Source organism: Cavia porcellus, unplaced genomic scaffold (genome assembly GCF_034190915.1).
Source record: "Cavia porcellus strain 051 isolate PalLab524CR breed Dunkin Hartley unplaced genomic scaffold, mCavPor4.1 scaffold_8, whole genome shotgun sequence".
NCBI lineage: Eukaryota > Metazoa > Chordata > Mammalia > Rodentia > Caviidae > Cavia > Cavia porcellus.
Genome location: NW_026947491.1, coordinates 9,418,832 through 9,441,352, shown reverse-complemented (window position 1 = coordinate 9,441,352; position 22,521 = coordinate 9,418,832). Strand labels below are relative to the sequence as shown.

The 22,521-nt window shown below is 45.8% G+C and overlaps 1 long non-coding RNA gene across 1 annotated transcript; it reads left to right on the top strand.

The window, feature by feature from the left end:
* The first annotated feature begins 5,074 nt into the window (after positions 1-5,074).
* Positions 5,075-22,248, top strand: LOC134477142 (uncharacterized). The gene is made up of 4 exons (XR_010049054.1): positions 5,075-5,205; positions 7,403-7,525; positions 7,813-7,910; positions 18,610-22,248. It is a non-coding gene; the product is annotated as an uncharacterized LOC134477142 (long non-coding RNA).
* Positions 22,249-22,521: the final 273 nt, after the last annotated feature.

Below are 22,521 nucleotides of genomic sequence, written 5' to 3'. Positions count from 1 at the left end.
ACCCCATCTGGCAAAGACACTCAGGGGCGAGGACTCCACAGCTGGCAGAAAGTGGCAAGGTGGATGGCATGTGTGTGTGTGTGTGTGTGTGTGTGTGTGTCCTGGTTACTTTTCTGGTTGCTGAGATCAAATACCTGGCATCTAAAACTAAGGTTTTTTAGCTCACAGTTTGTGGAGGTTTCAGCTCCTACCCAAGCAGGGTGGCATGGTAGGTGCAACAGTGCAAAACTGCAGAGAACAGCAAGAGAACATGAGCAAAAGAGGAAAGAGCAAGCCTCTTCTCCTCCCTTATATTCTACACAGGCCACCAAGCCCTCTCCAGTGCGGGTGTAGCACTCAGGCTGTCTCCCTGCCTTCCTCTTGCATGGGATGAGGGTGTTTGCAAAGTGAGGACTCTGGCCCCCTGCTGAGTCTTCATTAATCTTTAAATTTCTCAAGGTGACACAATGCATCAACCATCTCAGCCTGTTTGAAGTGAGTGGGAGGACTGAGGGAGATTCATGGCAGTGTGTTTTCTCCTGCAATTGATTTTTAGAACCAGAAACATTCATAGGACTGTGTGAGCACACCTCTTTGTGTCTAATACATTCTTTGCAGATTTTCTGACTCTCTGTAGCTCCCACTCCACTCCTGCCCTGTTTGCCCTTGTGCCCGCCAGCAAGTGGCTTGTTTCTGGCAGGAAATGAAGAGCACAGGCAATGTCTCTGCTTTCCTCTACTATTTGTGGGTGACAAGAAAGGGTGCACTTTGTGAACAGGGAGCCGGGAAGAGCCCAGGAATGGCCCAGGAACGTGGAGTCTGCGATGCGCTGTCCATTTCACTGCACAACTGGAGAGAAGACGACGCCAGAATCCATGGCTGGGGCTCAGCCCTGTGGAACACAGGCGGCAGCTGCTGAAACAGCGAGGGAGGCCAATAAATCACCAGACGGGGCCCAGCAGCCGGCCGTCGCCCGGCGCTCCATCTGCTCGGCAAGATTGCTCTGCGACGTCACAGGAGTTACAGTGAGAAAAATCACTCTTCTGCCTCGCTGAATCCCACGTTTTCTGTGCATGTCTATTACAGAATGCAATCTGGGCACAATAGTTAGCGATGCTGCAAAACTGGCGGTCAGCAGACACAGTGCGGATGGGATGTGTTTTATCTTGGTACTGACAAGTAGTGCTCTAATTTTTCCCAGAGGGGGGAAAATGAAGAAAACAATGAAAATCTCCTGCACACCTGCAGCGCTTATTTAAGAGCGGGTAAGAAATTCATGCACTGTTCTTGCCTGGTAGGTGTTAAATCCTAAATCCTGCCCTTTGTTTCGCCTTCACGGAGGGTCAGTGGGAGGGTGCTGAGGACCCTCAAAGCTACTCATGGATGGGGAGCCTTGGTAGGAGAAGGGACCTCTGTGTCATGACAAAGGTTGGTGGTGGAGAGAAGACAGATAAGCCAGGCAGCAGTCAAATCTCGTGGTGATTTAATCCTGTCAGTAACCAAGGGGCAGTACCATTATCCCTACTTCACAGATAGAAAGGGTAAGTCAGAGAGGGTAAGTAAACTAAGAAAGGTCACACAGCTCATCAGAGAGGAGCAGGGTGAGCTGAAATGCAGCTGCTCCTGACACCACTTCCTCAGCCTTTAACCACCCCAAGATGCCACTTCCCAGCACTGAACTCCTAAATTTGCTTAAATGCTCCTTCCAAAAGACCAGCTAGGCCACGCATGATGGCACACAGAAGGCTATGTGAAGCACTGGGAAGGCTGAGGCGGGAGGACTGCTAGGATTTGGAAGCCAGCCTGGTCTACATAGTGAGATTCAAAACCAACCAACCCACCCAGCCACCCACCCATTTGTCCAGTTGACATAAAGATATCTTTTTCCCCACCAAAACCTGGGATAAGAAGCTAGGAATGTAAACACACCGGAAAGACACTAAATGCACCAGCAGCAGCCTTCTGTCTCCGTCGTTTCCCTCAAGGCCAGTCCTCTTAAAGCCTTCATCTTCCTCTTTAATTTGATGATCCCCTGTATCAGTGAGTGTTTACTGCATAACAAACACCCCCACATTTTGAGGTTTAACATTAAAACCTGTTTCCTAAAGAGAAAGAGTCCCAGAGGGAGAAGATTCCCTGGCCTTCAAGATATTGATTCTCAGCTCTTCACCAGATGTTTCCAACTTGACCTGCAGATGCTTCCCATGCACTCTCTTCTCCCAAAAGTGCTCACTGTGGACACACGGCCATATCCTCAACACACTCACTTTTTAAATCTGTCACCATCCACTGCCTCGTCTCTCAGTGACAGCCCGAGTCTCTGTGGACCAGTGTGTGGTTGTCGCAGTGTGTGTCACCTCGCAGGGCCTGACTGCACTCCTCCCTGGCTGCTCTAGAACACGAGGTTGCCTCACTGGCCAGTGCTCTCATCCAGGGACCCAGCCCCTTTCCTGCCAGTCACAGCCTTCCCTTGCAGCCTGGGCACCCCATCTCGGTGGTGCAGAGCCTGCTCCCAGTTCTGCAGTGTGACCTGCAGCCTCGGCTCTGGGCAGGGGCCATGCAGGATTAGTAAATCGCAGTCTCTCTGCCACCCAGCATCAGAAGCTGTGGATTCCACAGAACTCCCAGGCCTAGGGCAGAAACCCCACCCTCCGTGATGGGTAATGGGAGGGCCTCCAGTGGAAAATTATTTGGACTTTAAATGCTGGTCTTTGCTGCAACACTGAAAGACCTGAGGGCCACTATACTAAAGAAATAAGCCAATTCCACAGAGAGACTACCGTGTGATCGCATTTAAAGGTATAATGTTAAAAGAGGCGAATTTACAGACACAGTAGCACTGGGGCTGCCAGGGGCTGAGCAGCATAGGAAATGGGCACATAGAATGAGGTGACTGGTGTCATGATGAACGAGTCCTAGAGACCCACCCATATAACTACGGGGAAGTGCTCTGTGCTTGACATTTTTGAGAGGGTAGAGCTTTAGGGTTCTCACTTAGCAAAAAAAGAAAAAAAAAAAAAGAAATGAAAAAAGCAACCTTGTGAGAAGTTGTATAAACTTGTGAGAAGCTGTATAAATTAATTTGTGGGGAATATTTCTCAATGTATATAAAACCAGCAAGCCGTACACCTTAAACGTGTGTAGTTGTTAAACGTCAAACATGCCTCAATATAGTTGGAGACAAACGCTAGCCCTTGGCATCTTTCCTTTAGGGATTCTCACATCTCCACACATGCTTCTCCACTGGGATGCTCACTGCCACCTTCCTGGCCCTTGTAACTTTCTGTTGCTTCCTTTTGATAGACTGACAATCGAACCGGTTCCCCCGCCTGCCGCCACCGCTCTACCCCCACCATTACCAGGTTAGTTTCTCATACACAAATCTGAACATGTCTCTCAGTCTGTTTCCTGTTACTATAACAGACCGTTGAAGACCAGAAATTTATAAAGAGCAGAGATTTATTTCTTACACACAAGGAGGCTGGAATACCAAGGTTGAGGGGCTCACACCTGGCAAGGCTCTTCTTACTGTGCAATTTCCTGAACCAGGCAATCCACGGGGAGGGGAATCAGACACTCAGCTCCAGCCTTCTCTCATGGACTCCGATCCATTCAGGAATGAGGCAGGCAGCCTTGTGCTCCACACTTCTCCCATCCGGCCCTCTTCCTCTCAATCGGGTTGTCTGGCATTAAGTTTCCAGTACTCTTGGGGCAGAGACACACATTCCAGGGACCGAGTTACTGCTCCCCTGGAATCCCTGGATGGCTCCCCACAGCCCGGGGGTAGAAGGGCCTCCGAGTTGGCCAGCTTCCAAAGCTGCTCCTCACGTGGCCCTGCCTCCTCTCCAGCTCGCCCACCTGTCTCCCATTGCTGCACCCAGGTGTCCTCGCTGTCCTTCAGCTCTGTGGCTTCAGGCCCATGCTCCTTCTGTGGTTGAGGCCCTTCCTTCTTTCCTTTCTTTGCTTCTTTTTTTTTTTTTTTTTTCCAATTTGCTGGTATCATCCTGGGGGTTGAGCCCAGGGCCTTCACCCTAAGCTATCTCCTCAGCCCTTTTTATTTTGTGACACCATCTGGTTAAGTTGCCCTTGCATGTCTCAAACGTGGGATCTTCCTGCCTCGGCCTCTTACTAGCCTTGAATGACACACAACTTGGGGTGCTTGTTGGGAAGCCTCCCTGGTGTTCCTCAGTCCTTAGGGGCAGCAGGCTCTGGCCACAGGCTCACCTCTGCCAAATCACATGTGTTTTGTTCATCTCTTGAATGTACCCTTGCAACACATCCGACCAATCCTTCTGAGCTAATGTGTGAAGGACAGGGAAGAGCACAGCACCACCGCTCACATACAGGCCTGGGCGTGGCCTAGCGGTCTCGCTTGTTTATTTTGCCCCCCATCATTCTGTGCTCACATTGACCTGATTTCAGAAGAAATTATTGAAATTGTATTTTAAGAGTATACTTCATAGGGGCAGGAAATGAGGAATTGTTCTCTGAAATACTCCTGGGAATTTTCAGTGTGTGCCTTGTGTTAATTTAAAAAAAATAACTCCAGACCAAGGTGCTGAGCAGGAGCAAAATAAAGCCATGGGCTATGCTGTTACTTCAGACAAAAATTATCTCCTAACAAACGGACACTCACGGCCCCCTCAACTGACCTGTTAAGAGATTTTGTTCTTTGTGCTAGAGATTGAATTTAAGACTTTCATACCAAACTACATCTTCAGCCCACTGATTGATTGATCAATTGTATTTTGAGACAAAGACTTGTTAAATTGTCTGGGCGGGCCTGAAATTTGCAATCCTCCTGCCTCAGCCTCCCTTGGTGCTGGGATTATAGGAACGCACCAGCACTTCTGGCTAAGAGATTTTATATTTCATAACTACACAGAGAAGCAGAGAAGAGATTCCTCCCCTCTGCAGTCTACACGGAGGGGAGATCTAACCTAGAGCAGTGAGGACAGGGCTGTCACGCACATCCATGACTGAGCGTTTTTTCCACTCGAAAGCCACTGAGCACTTGGCGTGGCAGGAACTGGACGTGACATGTGACTTCCGTGTGTGCTGTCTGTCTGTATTTGTGGGGAGGCAGATTTTCCCCATTAGAGTGGTTGGTGCTTTTGGGGTGAGGGATAAAGGGGAAGTTCAGGTTTCACCTTTCCTGGAGCTCACAGCACTTACTGGAGCTTGAGGGGTGCAGAGGTTTGCATGAAGTCTCACTAAAATGGCTTGGTAAGTAGCATTTTCTACTTAGATCTTTCCCAGCTGTGTATTCATTTAATCCTCTTGATGGCCCTGGGCGCTAGGAGGCATAACTCCACCTCTTTTATCAAGAAGTCAGTCAATCAGTAAGTGGGCCAAGCCTGGTGCTCAGTGTGAAGGTTCTGGGTCAATCTCCAGTAGAATCTCCTCTTCTGAGGAGGAAGCTAGGGTTCAGAGTGGGTGGGCAGCTTCTCCAGGGGGCTCAGCTAGGAAACTGCAGGCAGAAGAGTCTAGGTGCTGAGCCATTCTGGGGAAGGGAGCTCGCTTGGGTTCTTGCTTCCTTAAATTTTTACTCTCTTTCTCTAGCCCTGGGGATTGAACCCAGGGCTTTGGTGCTGAGCTTCATCTCCAGTTTTTACATTGTTTTGAGACAGTGTCTTGTTAAATCACCACGTTGCCTGAGTCATACTCCAACCTGTGATCCTCCTGCCTTAGCCTTCCAGGGTGCACAGACATGCACCACCATGCCATGTTTAAATTGCTTTCTTTCATCCTGATGCTTGGGTGCCATTTTACTCTCATTTTATGGTGGAAGCTAGTCTGGTTCAGAGGCCGCAGGGCAGAGTCAAAGGCAGAGCTGCTCCATGGCCCCAGGTGAGGGTGGCTCTGAAACTCTGCACTATGTGGCCTTGTCAAAGCCGTGCCCCCAGCAGGGAGGGGGTCCCCCTCTTGTAGCTCCCTCGGCATCAGAATGATGGTACCGACTGAGTGGCATCTGTTCACTCCATGCCACTCGTGGATCCTCATGGACTCCGGAGGCAGAAACAGGAAGTGCCGCTCTCCGTCTCACAGGGACAGAGCTCTAGAGCACAGCTCCACGCGGAAGTGACTTGTTCAAGGTTAAACTGGCCACAGAGGAAAGCCAGGCACATTTTCTGCTTCCAGACTGGCACTGTTTCCACTTCTTGCCCACTTCTCCAGAGCTGCTGAGTGACAGTGAAGTCAAGTGATCTTGAAAAGCTGGCAGATGGCTGGAAACTTGAATTTCAACAACATCTTAAAAGCTGGATTTGTGATTTGTGGGGAAGGTTCAACAATGTAACTTTGAGTTTCTTTGTTCTAAGGAAAGAACAGAGAGTCACATGCTCAAACCTCAAGTGATTGACTTATGGGAGAAAAGTTGGCTTTGCTCAACTTTTCCAAAGTTGAAAGCCAGCCAAGTCCTTCTGGGTAATATGCTAACTCCAGCCTTCTCTCTTCTGCTCCATGCTGGGTGGGACATCACCAGGGAGTGTTGGAATTCCTAGCTTCCCATTCCTCACCATCCCTGATACAATTCTCAAAGCTCTTATAATTTTGAGAGCCTGCCTTTCCAGTGGTAATAAACAGCCTCACTGAAGACAAATTCAATTAAATTGGCTCAAGAGCAGTAAATTAAAAAGTGTGTGTGGCGAATCAGATGCTTAATCCTCGAACCTGGATTCCAGCCACTACAGATCAAGTTCTTGGCTTCTTTTTGACGTCTGCATCATCCACTGCCAGCGCCAGCCTCCAGTCTGCCCTGCTGTGAAGCTCAACACCAAATTAAAATGTGGGTGCAGATGTTCCAGGGCTCCCCACTCCACCCTGCTGTCTGTCCATGACCCTTTCTGCCCTCAGCTGGAAGTCAGAAGCTCCAGGCTTGGTCTTTCTGAGAAGCTGGGATTCTACAATGGTTCGAAGAGCTCTCACTTCTGGGAAAATGCTCCATTCGGCCTGGTACACTGAACTTACATAGATAGAACCATAGGGCTTCCAGATGGAAGCCCAGAGTGACGGGAATTCCTCACTGATGGACAAGTTTGAGGGTCAGAGCAGGAGGACAGTAAAAGCCTAAGAGTACAGGGTTTGCATCATCTCATCCTTACCTAGTGGTCCTATTGTGCCTCAGTTTCCTCATGTTTAAGATGGGAATAAAGGCACATGCCTGTAAAGGACCCAGCAAAGGACATGGCAGGCTTTTGCGTCCCTTCACTGCGAGGTGACATGGAGTGATGGGGCAGCTCTGCCGCCTGAGTCTTGAGCGCTAACCTCGCAGCCTCTGCTCCTCCTACTGACCCTGTAGAGTATCTGAGTTCACTTTTCACTGCTGTTTCTCCTGCCTTTGCTGATCTTCTCAGTTGAGCCATTTTCTCTCTGGGAGAACAGCTAACCACATATAATTTTCTGTTCTTTCCATGAACCTCAGGTGAAACCAGAACTATCCTATGCAAATGAAGCTAGAACTCTTCCCCCTGAGCTGATTACCTGTGGAGATGGCAGTCTCTGGGGCAACCAGACTCAGAAGCCCTCCCAGCACAGTCGCCCTCCAGTGAGTGCACCTGTTTTTAATTAGTACAAACACAAACAGCCTGCTAGCAACAGGCAATGTGGGTAGCGTCAATCTGGGAATCTCTTAACCCTTTCATACTCTGCACTCCAAAAGGCTAAGGAAGAAGCCAGCTCAACTCAGCTGTCCCCACAGCTGCTGCCCTCTGTGGTCCCTGCCAGGAGGCAATCTTGCTTTGCCTCTTCCCAGGAAAGAGGAAGCTCCCTTGGTCTCTCCCTCCCTGGTACGTGGTTGATCACCAACATCAACACTAACATGTCCATTTTCAGTATGCTCGTGTGCAGTCTCGTGGAAGTGTGTAAGGAGGCAAATACCTACCCCACCCTGGACAGGCAAAGAAACCAAGCTCAGAGATCCTGGGACTCTGGTAAGTTCAGACAGCCAGGAGCTGTGTGTTCTCCAGATCGGGGTGCTCACACGCAGCCCTGCTCTTGGAGACCCTGGCACCTGCTCCATCCTGCGGGGCAGTTTCCGTGACCGACAGGTTTTGGTCTGTGGTTGTAGATGGACAATAGCTTTCTGAGAAACACTCCCCCAGGCTCAGTGGTTCCCAGGTCCAGCTGTACTTTAACAGCACTTGGGACAATGTATAGAACAAGAAGGTCAGATTCCACCTGAAACTGCAAGTGTTCCTGGTAGTAGGTTCAGGCTTGGGTGCTTTCTGAACTTCCTCTAGGTGGTGACTCTGTGCACAGCCAGGTCACAAATGGACTCTATGACCCCTGCAACTCTGAGAAGCTATGATTTTTTTTAAGGACAGGGAAAGGATCCCAGTAGCAACATGTTGAGAGGGACACAGCCCTGAGGCTAATTTTGCCTGCAGGGCAGTTGACAAACTTGCATAAGTGCTGTTTGCTCCTGGACTCCCTGTCTTCATGTCACCCTGGTCCTTTGTGTCCATCTAATTAATGGAAAGAAGCCCTGTTTATGTTAACTGTCATGTGCTCCTTTTCTAGTATAGCATTTTCTATCAAGAGGGAACTATAGGGTAAGATTTACTCAGAGGTGCTGGCCTCCTTTAAGGGTCCCGAAGCTGGAGAACACATTGAAAATTAAGCAACGTCTCTCCAGGAAAAGGAAACATAAATACGCATAAGGTGTGGCTGGTGGTGAATGTTCATGTTAGACAATCCATTACAGTAAAAGACTCATATCCACTAATGAACCTTCACAGCCTTCTCTCTTGCTTTGAACACACCTATCCTATCATTCTTGTCACTTCCTTTCTTTCTTTCAGACAGGGTTTTGCTATGTGGTCCAAGCTGGTCTTGTACTCACTGTGTAGCACAAGCTGTCCTTGACCTTGTAGCAATCCTCCCATCTCAGCCTCTCAAGTATGGGGATTACAGGCATGTGTGGCCGTGCTTGGCTCATCCTTTGCACTTCCTGAAGCAGCCCTGGAAGTCCTTTTTCCTGAGTGTCTCTGTAAGGTGTGATCACTAATACAGTGGCTGCTGCTGCTGAGCGTGGTCCAATGGAAAGGCAGCTCGTCAAAACATGACACTGTGTCCTCATCCATCTTAACAGATCTGGCACCGTGTGACTTCTGGCTCTTCCCCAAAGTCACCATGACCAGGAAAGGGAGACATTTTTAATCCATTCAGGACATCGAGGCAGCCAGGGCAGTGCTGCTAAAGACCCTCTGGAAGAGGACTCCAGAGCTGCTGTGGGAAGTGGCAAGGATGAAGGGATGAATGTATGCAAAAAGTGAGGGGAAGATTTTGAAGGCATGAGTGGCAGTGTGCCTTTTACTGGAACAATTTATAAATATTTGCTATTTATTTCATCACACTCAAGGAGTGTCCATTTGTTTTTGTGTATTATTTTGAGGCTTCTCAGAAGCTCTATCCACTTTCTGCATTTCCAAGGGCAGCCACTCCCATGTATTAACAATGGGGCACTCTGGAGTTTCTTCTTCATGAGTTCGGGTGGAACCTGAAGACGTGCATTTCCGAGTTCCGGGTGATGCTGATTTGAGCTGAATGTGTCCAGGGACTGCTCTGGGAGGAAAGCCTCTTTTCTTGTATCACCCATCTATACTGCTAAGTGAGAGGCAGAGGAGGCCCACAAGCTCATGGCAGAGTTAGCAATGTCAAATCCTATGTATTCCTGCCCAGCCCACCCCTACGCACCTGCCACAAGCCAGCAGAAGACAGCAGCGTCCTGGTCACGGACATAAACATGCATAAAGGAGAACAATGCAAGTCAGAATGTGGTCTCTGTCAAAAGCCATTATCAATGAAAAGGCAACATCCTCATCCTTCAGGCCAGGGTGGAGGAAAGGACTCATGAAGGGTTGGAGAAGTGACAGCATCCATCTCTAGAAGGATGCTTCAGGAACAGAGGAAGAACCACATCCTATTACACGTTCAGTTGTACCTGCGTGATGCTGGCTCTTTAGCCCATTGCTTGCTATTAGCTTCACTGACCTATCACACCAACAAGGCATGAGACCAAATTTACATGCATGGACATCAGGTACTGCGTCCTCCTACTTCCAAACAGAAGACACGAGGTGTGGTCTGTGGTGGGCAGGAGATGATAACCAGGCAGATGGCCAGAGACACCCCTCTCTGACCAGCTGTGAGGACGAGGGAACCCTTTCTAGCCACAAGGGGCAAATGTGCCTGGTACAAGGCTGATATTTTAACTGCTCCCAACAGGAAGTGGGTGGCAGATGTGTGTTCACATTTCCTGTTGTTCCTCTGTCAGAAGCTTGGTCACTCTGGAGGTTTGGGACCTTTAAGAGGTTGGGCCTAGTGAGAGATCATAGGTCACTGGGCAATGGAGGGCATAGATCATTGGGTCCTGGCTGCTCCCCATACTCTGGCTTCCTGTTTTGCTATGTGACCTTTTTTTATACCTCTTCCACTGTGGTGCTCTATGCTGCAAGGCCTTCTTGCTGATTGGGCTTTCAGCCTCCCAAACTGTTTATTTAATAAACTAATTTGCTTTGTGGAAAAACTGTGGAATCGTGGAGAAGGTACTGAGCCCGGGAGCCAGGCTGCTTGTCTTGTTCTGTGGTGAATCCGCAAGGAGCCCTGGGTCCAGGGCTTCTGGCCCAATTAAGCTGTCTCTGAGGGCTTGGGGTTTCAGGACTCTACAGTACTACAGGGAAGAACAAGGCACTCGGTGTTGGAGCAGAGTGACGCTGGGTCTCCAGGACCAGCATGTGCCTTAGAACTGGGGCTCACACTGCAGATGGCAGCAGTGTTCCTGTCCCTACAGTGACTGAGTTGGTGCACTCATCCCCCGGAAGACAGACCTTGGAGGCAAAGAGATGGGAGTGCAGCTCTGTCTGTGCCCATTGGCTCGCCCAGATTACCAGCTTGCATAGCTTTTTATTCTTACCTACTGTAAAATAGAGATAACAAGTGTCTACTGTTTAGAGCTGCTTTTAGGATTAGATGAAACACATAGATACACACTGCACACAGTCCTGGCGGAATACCAGGAGTCCACTAAAGGTGGCTGTTACTAATGTTGCTACTTCCTATTACTTCCCTGTTCCAGAAACAGATCAGGGAGCAGGACTCTGAATTGGGTTAGAGACAGCACCTGCCCTCAGGAAGCTCATGATATACAAACCTGCATTTCCTCAGGGAATGTAGAGGACGATCCAGGAGGGACCAAAGAAGTGCCTGGGGAACTTAGGGATAGGAGAGGCTTCAAGACTCACAGGATATCCAGGCCCAGTAGCACACACTTGTGGTCCCAGCATTCTAGGAAGCTGATGCAGGAAGACAGCAAGTTTAAGCACAGCTTGCGCAACCTGGAGACTTAGTGAGACTCTATTTCTAATGAAAAACACAAAAGGCTGGAGATGTAGCTCAGTACAAAGACCCTGGGTTGATCGCCACAAAGAGTACGCAGAGCCACTCGAGAGAGTCGAGGTGGTGCAGATGCTTCCTAATGCAATTTTTCTGCTTTGGTTTCTGGGATCCTTAATCTACATTTGGAGTCTTCACTTGGTGAGTCTGTGCATTTATTCATTCAGCAAACATCTGTGGAGGACTCGCTACAGTCACACCATTTGCTAGGATACAGTCCTTGCTTTCAGTAGGACTAGAGGGAAAAGAGAAAAACACAAATAGAAAACCTGGTGCCAGTAAAGAGCCAGAGATGCCCATGTTTCTCTGAACGTCCAGAAGGGGGCGCCTGACCCGATCTAATGGGGCAGGGCACAGGAACTTGGGACGCTCCCTGCAGGTGAAAGCCAGCATTTCATCCGAGTCTTCTACTGTTTGAGCTCTGGGCAGGCTGTACCCTAATATCCCTAAAAGTGTGACCATGCCCTTGGGGACAGGTATTCCTCTTCCTTCAACCTTGATTTCCTCAGCTATAGAAACTCAGTGTTGGCCCCCAATGTTGAGTTTCTCTTCTTGATTCCTTTTTACCCCCAAGAGTCAACAAAACTTGTTTCCATGTTTGCTTTTTTGTGTACTCAGTATCATGTTCTGTGTGGAGCCATTAGATAATGAGACGATGATAAAAACTTCTGCCACTAGGAACAGTTTAAAATAAGAGATACAGCATTATTTTCACAAATTATGCAAGTCCAAAATAGTTTAAAAAATTATTTTATTTAAAGAAAAAAAAAACCAAGACAAAACAGAAAAAAGGGTAGAAGTAACAGAATCTCAAAGAAAAATATTAACATTAAGAAATTACATGTTACATGTTGTCCTCTTAGAAATAATTGTTCAAGTCACAAAATGAAAGCATGAAGAGCGGACATTCAAAACATTCCAAAGTAATTTTTCACAATATTTAACATAACCCTCATAAAAATAACCTTTAAATGCACTAAAAGAGATTTAAATTTTTCACTTTCAAAGATTAATTGACCACATTACAAATTATCTAATGTAATTAATCCCCCTTTTTTGATTTATACTCACTAATACAAAAGTCCTGCTTACTGTACTTATCAAGGATAGAGGTCATTATTTTGCTCTTATGAAAACCTGACTTTTGTACTAATGTGATCCTTTTCCTCAAAATGCCCACTTTCCATCTTAGGAGCTGTCTCAGAGGATAGTGAGGTTGGCCACATGTTCATAAAATTCTTCCCCTGTACCTTTTCTCCCCATGAATTTCAACTAAATGCTAGTAACAAAGTAATGAGAAGCCCCTGGGAATAGCTCACCCCAAAATAGAGAGGGAAGGCTCCCTCTATCACCAATGCCAGTCTTCCGACCATACTCAGCTATTACTGATACATAAGGAAAATATTTTGTACTTTTTATTACCAATTTCCTGGTCACTTTCCCAGCCCCTGGGACTAAATATATGACACAATTTAAAAAAGGACAGGTCTATTTCAACTTACAGTTTTAGAAGTGTTAAAGTGTTACCGTTAGTCCATGCTTTGCCAGCTCCTATGTGAACAATATGGTGGAAGGATTTGGTAGAAGAAAGCTGCTCGTAGCACGGCAGCAGGAAGCAGAACGAAGTGAGGAGCCCGGATGGGAGATAAACACTTCCGGGTCACCCTTCCTCCTCTGACCCGCCTCTTCTAACCAGGCTCCACTTCCTAAGAGCAAGTCAGCCATGTCCGCCATGATTCAGGCCCCTACCAACTGCGCATGAGTGCACAGGTCCTGTCTGGATCTAATCATAACAACGGCCTACAGAGCTTATTTCAAAAATTGAAAAAACACATGTCGGGATGCCGTTTTGTGAGATCGTGTGACACATTTACAAAGTGCCTAGTGACGCAGTTTAATCATGTTCTTCAGATAAAATTTGCTGCTACAATTATCAAGAAGCTTCACCATCACTAAAAACAACTTAAAAAAATATAGTGATTGCCCTATTTTTAGGAAACCCAGGAAAAATCAAGAATGTATTTAGAAAGTTTTGTTTATTTTTGTACTTATTAATCGAGAGCCTTTTTGACATTACTTTTTTTTTTTTAAATCAGTTTTTGTTTGCACTGGTTCAAATGGTGGCTTCTCTAGCCCTCTTCTTTTTGCCTCTGTTTTATAACAATTTCTTGAGCATGTGAATATCTACACCTTTGGAACCCTGACATCGATTCCACTGTTGCTTATGTCTCTCCACACAGCTAACTCCAGGAAGAATTCTTGTTGCGAGCCTTCCCTCTGAATTTTTTTCTTTTTTAAAACAGGCTTTTCCTACTCATGTATGAGAAAATCTTTTTTTTCAGGCTTTGAGATCATAGTTGCTTGATTAATTATCTACTAATTCTGGGTTTTAATTCTTCACCTCCTTATAACTTCCTGGTCCTTGTTCCATGTTCTTTCCCCTTGGCAACCTTCTAGAAGCTTCAATTTCCAGTAACTTTGAGGCATCTGTAGATTACCCTTGTTTTAATCAGTGAGCACCAAAAGGGGAAATCCCAAGCTTGACAGCAATATTTTAGACCATTGTCCTGATAATTTTCCAAAGCTTTGCATACAGAAATATGTAAGGTTGCTCTTTCTCTTCCTCTTTTTGCTCTTCTTAATTCCTAATTCTTAATTGATGGAAAATATCTGAGTGAGAAAAATGTGAAAAATATGAATGCTAGCAGGAGGGATCACTGATGCACCAATTAGTACTTCCACTTTACAGAAGACAGGAAATTGCAGTTTAGAAAGATTTGGAAAGCAAGCCAGGTGGTACATGCTTGTAATCCCAGCATTCCAGGAGACTGAAGCAGGAGGACCATAATTTTGGGCCCAGTGGGACAGTTTAGTACCTTACTTAGGGAGAACTTGTCTCAACATGAAAAATTTAAAAGGGCAGTGGATGTAGCTCAGGTCAAAGTTTACTCCCCCAAACTTTGAGGAAAAAAAAAAAAAAAGATTGGGGAATTAGGCGATCAACTCTGAGACAGAACTCAATTGACAGAACCCGGAGAAGAGCAGCTACTATCGCGAGAGTACAGCCAGATCCCGCGTGAGTTTCACAGCACTTCTCAACCTTGCACACCTAGCAGCTCGGGATCAGAGTTTGCAGGAGCAGGGAGAAGCTCTGCTGGGTGTCTGGGAGCCACCTTGAGCGGCCGTGGCCTGTCTGTTTCAAAATGATGAATTAAGTTTAATGAACATTCGCTCCTTAGACATCTCTCCTTATTAAGTATTTTGCATGATTTTTATTACTGGCTAAGAATCTTAAGTTCTTCCCTCATTTTTTTCTTGCAAAGGAGGAGTTCAATATTTCATCTGTTCTCATTTATTGTTAATGCGCTTTTCCAATTCACTTATTAGAAGACTCATTTTTTCTTTTGTGGCTTATCTTTTTCTCCAAAGTGTTTATAAAATCCTCTCCAGTTCCTTTACCATTTACAAAAACCATCCTTTCTCTCTGTGTCTTTTTAAAAAAAATCACTGGAGACTATTTCGTTTGTTCACTAGTTGAGAAATAATAAAATTTTCTCCTTTGTTCTGATCCTTTACTTTTTCATTACTAAACTTCTTTGAACTTACCTTCTAACACTGTCTGTTGAAAACATAAAGTTTTTATTTTCGGCCTGTCTGCACAGGGTGGGACTACAGATCCATTTAGTGTATTAGTATAAGCTTTTATTAAGCATCTACTAGCGAATGCATGGCACGAGACTACAACGATGTAAGATACACAAGGAGCAACCTCAAGACAAGGGGTGATTGAAAATTATGCTGAATATTGTTTAAAATGTTTATTATAATTAGAGACATCACCATGAATCCCTCTCAAAATTCTCTCCCTCACTTTGGACCCACTCATCCCACAGTTCTTGGCACTTTCTGCAGAAGCTCTGGAGTCCTCTTCCTGAGGGTCTTTATGAGGGGTAATAAAAACACAATGAATACTGCCACCCAGCACCTTCCATCAGAAGAAGCAGCTTGTGGAAGCATGGTGCCGTGTGCTTATCCTCCTCAGTCACTGGCACCGTGTGACTCCCGGCTCTTCCCTAAAGCCACAATGACCGTGAAAGGGAAATGTTTTGAATCCACTCAGGACATTGAGGCAGTCAGAAAAGCACAGCTAAAGACCCTTGGGAAAGAGGACTTCATCTCTGCTGCAGAAAGCGGCAAGAATGATGAAATGAACATGTTCAAAGCCAGTGGAACATTCTGAGATGGATTCATGGCAACGTGTCTCTTACTGCAATAAAATTTTAAAAGTTTAAACACACACTATGTTTTTCAAATCAAAACCACATGCACCCATGTGGTCACTGTGATTCCAATTGTGTTTGTTAATACATAATCCTGGGGTTACAAAGATGGACAAGAGATCAGCCGTGTCTCTGCTGAAGCCCTGGCAGGTGACTTTTCATCATGAAATGTTCAGATTCCTGAAATGGACCTGCAGGCTGTCAGTTCCCGGATCCCTGTCCTCCTGAGCCCTGTACCCTTGGTAACCACTTTCAGGGCCGTGGCTGGGAGATGACAGACAGCGCTGAGACTCAGGCCCAAGCTTCTGGATGTAGTAGACGTGGAATGGATTCTCTCCTTTCTCTGATGCAGTGGCTTCTCCTCCTCTGTCGTCTTCTATTCATTTTCCTCCAGAGTTCTTTTCTTTTTCTGGGCTACTTCCTGCCCACATTCATACTTTGCTCTTGTGCTTGTTTTTGTATTTGTTTTGTATTTGTATGAGTTATCGTATCGGTCAAAAAATTTCTGACATGAAGTTCTTGAGAATGGGACTTCATTTTGTTTTGATCTGTATCCTTCACTGCCCAATTCACCATTCAGAAAATTTTCTCAAATTAGTCAGGATAGTTGGCATAACATAATAATAAAGCTATTATTTTAAGAGGAATAATCAACTGACTTCAGAGAAAAATAATTCTTTATAGTTGCAGAGATTCGTGGAGAGTTCTGGAGGGTCTTGCTCTTGTGTCAAATCATGAAGGATGATGTCTTAATTACTTCCTTGATAGTGGTACAACCCATAAGTTAAAGGAAGAAAGGTTCATTTTGGCTTATAGAGATTTCATCCGTATTTGATTGACTCCAAGGCAGTGAGGCTTGTCTGAGGGGCATCACAGAGGAGAAACAGTCTATGAAAGAGCAGACAGGAAGTAAGCAGTGGCATCAGGGAGCCTCCCTTTCATTTTTTATTCTATCCAGGCTACAAACCTATTGGTTGATGCTACCCAACCCAGAATGGACCTTCCATTATCCACACACTGAACTATGCTAAACCAATCAGTGTAGCGATTTAGTTACCACACACCCTCACTCCGTACTCACACACCCATGCTCCATCTGTCTCCAAAGGTTCACCTTTGAGTACATGGAGCTTTGAGGAGACATCTAGATCCAAACCATGACACATGAGTAGGAATTGGGGAAACCTTTATGAGTTGGGTATGTCACACGCAGGAAGAACTTGTACAAAAAGGCAAAAGAAAGAAAAATTAGAGGTTTTTTTTTTTTTTAGTGGGGCATAGCATAGTGATCCTTTTCATGTGGCTGTCCCAGGCATCTTTAGTGAGAAAACAGATGTTATCATGCGTACATTTATTTCTTCTTTCTTCAAATACTTGCTGCATGTTCCTCTGTGTCTTGCAGTGGAGCTGAAGAGTGGCAGGGGCCATCAGTGTTACAACGATAAAGAAACTGAGGGCCAATGGGAATGAGTGGGAGGTCCTTTCCCTAGAAATTGACTAGACTCATAAAAACTCTGTGACTTCAACTTTGCCTCTGAACTCTCAATTCTGTTTTTTTTTTCTACCAACAAATTTTTGGTGAAATTGAGGATTGAATACAGAGCCAAGTCTTATTTTTTTAAATTTATTTTGAGGCAGGTTCTTGTTAAACCACTAAGTTGCCTAGACTGGGCTCAAACTTGTGGGATCCTCCTCCCTCAGTCTCCCCAGTACTGGGAGTACCCTGAGTTATTGCATCCAGCCTTTACCAGTAGTTTTAAGTGTTGCCTTGCTCTAGAATTCTCCCCCTTTCTTCTGTAACTCTCTCCTGGGGGCATCTAGCTGTGATCACTGACACCTTGGGAAGGATTCTACCCCTTGGGTCCTTGTAAACCTGCTTCGACTCTGTGCAGTGAAGTGTGTCCCTCAGAACCCAATATTCAGATGAGAGGGCCACAGACTTGAAGTGAGTCTTCATCCCCAGACCCCTGAATTCACAGGCTCTAGGTGGCTTCTCCTCCAGAGTGAACCTTGGCCTGGTTCCTGGTGTGTTCTCACTTCTCAAAGGGCCCTAGATGCATGGCAAACAGGCGCCCAGTTGTTTTGCAAACAACTTCCCCATTCTAAGTGAAGTTGGTGATCACATTGAGGCTTATTCACTCCTATAATACTGGGTGGTAAAAACCACTTCAAGCTCACAAATGAACCGTCAGAGCAGTTGCTGGTTAACTGGGTGTGGAGAATTGTCTCCCCAGGAAGGCTGCACCACCTCAGTCTCAAGTGTTGTAAGGGTAGAGGCTGCCAGTGCATTAGCCACCTGCTCATTTAACCCTTCTCAATTTTATTGGACTAAGTGTTAAAAAAGAACTCTTAAGTACCATTATTTATGTGTTCAGTTAGTTATGTGATATTTTTTCCCATGATACTAAGGACTGAACCCAGAGGCTTCACACTGAGCTACATCCTCAGCTGTTTTCACAATTTTCTTTCATTTTGAGACAAGTTCTAAGTCATTCAGTTGCTAGGGCTGGGCTTGAACTTGCCCCAGCCTTTTAAATTTACTTAGTGAAAATATCCTTTGAGTAAAGTAAGTGACTCTTGGCCACCAGCTGTCTGGACTATTGGACTCCCTTGGTTCTGGGCTGGACCTGGGACTACTCTGCTGTGGACCGTGGAGGAAATAGCATTCCTGCGCCTGGAGCCCAGGCACTAATAAGCTGGAAGCTTTTGCCTCTTCTCTCCTGGGACATCTGCCTTTTGGAAGATTTGAGCCATCCCTTAAGAAGTGTAGCTTGTTTGCTGGAGAGACCCAGTGGGGAGCAGGGAGCAGAGGTTTGGAGGGCGGGGGGAGAAAAAGAGCGAGAGCGAGAGAGAGAGAGAGAGAGAGAGAGAGAGAGAGAGAGAGAGAGAGATATCCACCTCAGCCACCGTGTGAAACACATGAGTCTTTTTTTTTTGGTCTTTTTCGTTTTTATAGGTACCGGGGATCGAACTCATCGAACTCACGACTGGCTGCTTGCAAGGCAGGCGCTTATGCCGCTGAGCTAAATCCCCAGCCCCCAAAACACATGAGTCTTCAGAAGCCCCAGAGAACTTCCCAGTTGAGCTCCAACTGCAGTACCTTGAGTGACCGCTCTATAGCTGAAATGCTCAGCTTTTCAGGAAAAAAAAAAAACACCACCTCATGTCTAGAACTCTGTCGCCCTCAGCTGTCTGCCACGTTTTGCCCGGTCTATGGTAAGATGAACACCCATGGAGACTGACACCCAAGCACCTCCTGGGCCTTCCTAGGAAAAGTGACTCCTGTCCCTTAGAAACAAGACTCTTACTGCTTCCTCCTCCAGGAAGAGAGGGACTTTATTGTACTTTTCTCGAGACCTACGGGTGTACAGTGGCATTTAACCACCTGTTTGAACTCTCACAGCATCAATAAGAAGCCAGGCTTTCTTATCTCTGGTTTATGGAAAGCTGGCAAAGGTTAATGAAATAATCCAAGATCACCAAGTTGCTAGGCCACAGGAGAGTCTTTGAGACTCCGTTCATTTGATTCTAAATCCAGACACACATCTCATCAGCTCAGAACTCCTGCTGGCCTGGAGGCAGCAGCCTTTCCTTCAGTGCTGCGTCTGCTCCCCATCTGGCCTAGCCAGGGAGGCGTTGTTATTGAGCTTAGGGATGGTGATAAGAAACACATGACCTTGCTTTCCCTGCTGTCCCCCTGAAGTTGCCATCTCTTGGGAACCTGAAGACTCTTTCTAAGGCTGGTGGGGTGACCTTCTTGCTGCTCCTGTGACACGCTAGTAGGAGACATGGACTAAAACAGGAGCTGGTGAGCTCTGACACTGGTGCACCTTCCCCAGCCAGCGCCATCTGCTATCTTCTTTAAAAATGTGGAAATGTGTTTCTGAATTAGTGCTCCAGCAACAAAAATGAGTCTGAAGTGGTAGGATCATTAGAATAGGGTGGAGACAGGAGAGAGGGCAATCAATACTTGATTATAATCTCTCCCGAGGTTTTCAAAGGGATGGATATGGGAGAAGGGAAGCTTTTAAGGAGAAGGATGGTACATAAAAATGACTCCAGAAAATAACTGTTTTTACATTTTATGGGGAGAGAAAACACAGCATTCCTTTTAGTAGAGAGAAGTGATATTTAAATAATTTAGCCAACTTCTTTCCTTAGGGGACATGCAGAATAGCAGCATCTCCTCAACTCTCTAGAACAGGATCCATTTTTAGTTTCCTTAAAGAGAAAAGTGCTAAAATAAGAAAGGAAGAAAATGACCTGGTGAAAACTCTAAATCAGAATCAGAAGACCGGTGTGTGTCCTCCTGTGCCACCTGCTGGTTCTGTGACATCAAACAAGTTTCTTCTTCCTTCCCAGAGGTCTTTGCCTTCCCATGTGGAATGATGGGAAAGAGGAAACATTTTGGTTTGGGGCCCACAGTCATGGAATCCAAAGCTCTAGATACACAAGGACTCTGTCACTGCCATCAAGGTGCTCTGAGGTCCTTCCAGCAGCCAGAGTGACCTCCAAGTGGAATTGGAAACATCTGAGCTACAGGTTCTTCTTTGGAGTGCAGATTATGTAGTCAAATTTCACATGAATTTTACAAAAATTAGACCATTAGTGTTAAGTGGTTATAAATTGTCAGCAGAATCATGATTAGTGAAGGACAGTGATCACAGTTCACAGTGATCCATTCTTTGGGTGTTTAACACACACTCTCTCTCTAAAGTATTACTAGGGATTGAAGGACCTCACAATGAGGTACATCCCCAGCCTTTTATTAAATTTATTTGTTTTGAGACAAGTTCTTGCTTACTTTGCTAAATTTCCCAGACTGGGCTTAAATTTGGGATCCTCTTGCCTCAGTCTCCCAAAGTGCTGAGATTACAGGTTAGCTCACCTTCCGAAGATGGCACACCCTCACCCTGCTTCATGTCCTGAGCCCTCACCAAGGCCCTGTAGAGTTTGAAGGCAGCTGTGGTACCCACGCTCCCAATGCATAGAGATAGCAGTTGATACGCTTGTGTTGGTGGGCTGTTATTAACACATGAAATTTGAGTTAGCAGAGATGCTAAGAGAATTCTGCAGTGTTTTTCTCAGCAGCTAATTGGTTTGCTGTGCTCAGCCTGAGCTCCCAGCTAGATGCCTTGGAACCTCCCCCAGTACTCGAGGAGTCTTGATAAAGTGCTGGTGTGTAGGTGGGAGAATGACTAAGGGAACAATCAACTTGCTATGAGAAACAGAGCAAAACTGCTCTTGACTTTCAGGCAGTATATTACCAAATCTGAGAGGGGTTCACAACACACACAACTGGTTGGCAGTTAGGATATAACGACTCAATATTATTAATATACAGGCAGTACACAAGTGAGACAGGGTCTCTAACCCTTCTGGGGTGGGTTTTCTGACTGCCTCCTAAGAAAGCCTCCTTCTGAAAGCCTCCTAAGAAATCTGAACTGTGGACTGCTAAAGTTTCTACACAGGACCATTCCTGCAATTTATACCACCGTGTCAATGACTTTGTTTTTTCTCAGAATAATTTTGTGGATTTGTTCCTGGTTGCCTGGTACAGAAAAGCTGATTTTGTTATTCTTGTGTTTTAAACATTTAATGTCTTATCTAAATAATGTATTTACATAGTTGACAAACTGAAGTAGATTGGGGAGCCCGAGGCAGGAGGATTGCATGTTGGAGCTAATCCTGGGCAATTTAGCACCTTAATGAGATCCTGTCTCAAAATAAAATAAATGAAGAAAGGGCCCACAACTTAGCTCAGTGGGACGGTCCTGCATTCCATCTCCAGTATCACACACAAACGTAATGTAGGACAATAAATCTGACAGCAACAGCAGAAACCACAACAAAGCACAGCAAGGCTGTGCCCTGCTCCTCAGCACTCAGACATCTTGCTTCCTGGGATGAACCGCGCTCATTTGTGTGAGCTGCTTCTTTTGATGTTGACCGTGAGACCTCTGACTTTCTGTGTCTGCATTATTTCCCTTCACACGATAGTCTCAGAAGCACCTATTTCCCTGTAAATGGCAAGTAGCAGCCTCTTGCCTCCCTGATAATTCTAGGAGGGTGTAGAAAGGGCTGAGGCAGAGGAGGTAACGTTTCAGTTTCTAGGAGTCACAGGCAGCATTTGAGGCCCCAGGCCTCCTGCAGAACTGGATTCTGGGAGAGAATCATGGCTGCCACGGTGTGAGGGGACCAGAGTCCCAGGCTCGCCTGGGTGTCAGTACGGATGACACCCTTCTCTCCCTCTCACTCCACTTCTTTTCTTTTTAGTCTTTGTTTTTATGAGTATATTTTTTTGCCACATATAATGATCACATTCATCATGGAGAATCTGTATGTGTACATAATCTATCTTGAATTTTTCCCTGTTCCCTTGAACCCTTCTTTCCCTCTCCATTCTCAAAAGCTCTGTTTCCATTTATTTCCACAGGATGGACAGTATGAATTTCATAGGTAGTTCTGAAGATTGAGGGAAATTATGGAGAGTAAATAACCTGGCACAGTGTTTGCTTTCAGTCATCTCTGGTCTGTTCATTACCTTCCTTCAAAGTAGGACGTTCTTCTCTCCCTCCAGTCATCAAAAGGTTTCTTTAAGAGAAGTATTAGAAATTAAGCTACGATTCATGTTATCCAATTCCTTTAATTTTAGCAAAAATCAAACTTTTTAAAGTCCTTTTTTTCTTTGTGGTGCCGTGCATCAAACCCAGGGCCTTGCACATGCTAAGCTAGCACTTTACTACTGAGTTACACCCCAAGCCTTAAAGTTATTTCCTTTTGATTATTTCAGGTATATCAGTGTAGTGGGAAACATTTTCTCAATCAGTTCTGTTGAAGTTTAGAACAAGAACTCCTGGCCCCAACC